Below are 2,011 nucleotides of genomic sequence, written 5' to 3'. Positions count from 1 at the left end.
GAGGACATGCAAACCACCAGCCTCTAGGATAGAAGTGGAGTGCTGTTTGCACCCTTCGTTAACTTATTAAAAACCAATAATGCTTCTTCATCCCTTAAAACACCCCAAAACATCCTGTTTTCTCCCTCCCTTCTATCTTCCTTCCCTTTCTCCCTCTCTTTTTTCCTCCCTCCTTTTCTGCCTTCCTCTCTCCCACCGCTACTCCTCTCTCCCCCTCTCTCCACACCTTGCAATCACTGAGTCCCTAACTTGAGATACCACATGGCGGAACTATACAGAGAATGAGAGGGGGCAAGAATCCCTTGATAGCCAGTCTCAGCTGTTTGTCTTCTCAGCTCACGTCTCAGATAAATGTGATAAAATGGAATTAATTTCTATCCATTTCTCTGTAACTCCCCACCTCACCCCAATATTGGATGGGACCATGCAAGTAAAGACTCTAACTTGAGGGTTGGTCAGTTTTCCCATTCCTCAGGTTATAAGAGAGTCCTCTCAGAAGTAGGCACAGAGAGTATCCCAGGACCATCAAGTAAGAGGAGTGATGGTCTTAGGTCCCTGTTAGCGTGGTGAAGGCAGTGGTGGCAGAGACATGATGCTGTTGGCTGAGAAGAGGTACTGCTGTCGGCCAAAGACTAGATGCCTAATATTTTCTGATTTTGGCTTGTGATAACCTGTTAACTTCCCTAATAAAACTCCATAATTGCGAGTATCGTCTATGAGTTCTGTGTGATCATTACCATGAATGATTGAACCCAGCAGGGAAATAGAATGTTGTGGAAGGACTAGGGCAAAGGAGGCTGGAGAGTAGAGGCATGCCTGACAAGCAGCCTGGGTTTGGTATGCAGTTGGAATCTACTTTTCCCTTTACAGCCAAAGGAGGCCAAATGGGATCACCACACCATCTTCCTCAATAAGTAAGCAAATGATTCTGGTCAGCTTTGGGACAGCTCCAAGCCTGAGACAGATGTCGAACTTCCAGCAAAATAAATACTGTCGTTATTTTTAGCAAGTATGTTTTGGAGTTGCATTTTTATGCAACCATACTTCCTGGAAGGAGCCCTGGAGGCTTTTGTAGGCTATGCTTTGGGAGCTAACTGCAAGGTTCAAATCCACCAGCTTCTCGGAGGGAGAAAGACAAGGCTGTCTATTCTAGTACTTTTCATAGGATGACTATGAGTTTACATCATTTTATGCCAGTAGCTTTTGTTTCGTTTTATATCACCTAAAAGAATATTCCATTGATTTCCTTTGGTGTTAATTGTATTTAACTTTCACACTAATAAGGAAATGATTGACAGGTGTTTCATAGAACTTTTGAAAAGGGTTTTGAGTAGTTGTGCAAATACCCATGCAAAAGCAAGTAAGATGAGAACTAAACAAGATCACAAAGTTCATGTTTAAAAAAATCAGATTACTTACTTATAAACCCTTCCTGGTCAATGGTATTAGGGCTTTTAGTTACAGGCAAATGAGAGCATCTTTACTCAGCTTTAGCAATGGGGAGTGTGTTGGGAAGTTATTACAAAGGTCAGTGAATTTATCAGGGGTTTAGGCAGGCAAAACCCATGACTGGCTGAAGAATAGGATTTAGACAGTGTTGAAAACTGAAAACAGGAAGCAAGACTGGAGAGAATGCAGATCTGATTGTTGTAAGTCTGTTCAGATTGTGAACTACCAGGCTTTGGTGGTGGTGATGGTGAATCTATGTCTGGATCAACTATCTGCTTCTTTGATAGGGGAGAATACGCTTTCAGATTAGAAACCTATCTGATTTCATATAATGGTGAACATTAAATCTCAATAAAATAAATTGGAGTGGTATTATGGAATGGAAAACTCAGTGACTTTTCACAGAGCACTAACTCACTTTTCTATTATGTAGGTGCTAACCACACTCTAGTCAGAGGTATGCAGCATTACAAATTCAGTCTACTATAAACACCATGACCCTTTCTTGGTCTTCATGTTATCTGTGCCTATCTGGGCTTGTTTGTGTCTGCTGTGGCTTTGA

This window comes from Echinops telfairi, unplaced genomic scaffold (genome assembly GCF_000313985.2).
Source record: "Echinops telfairi isolate 266 unplaced genomic scaffold, ASM31398v2 ScPeMD7_1;HRSCAF=3_0, whole genome shotgun sequence".
Lineage (NCBI taxonomy): Eukaryota > Metazoa > Chordata > Mammalia > Afrosoricida > Tenrecidae > Echinops > Echinops telfairi.
Note: the sequence above shows the minus strand (reverse complement) of the source record.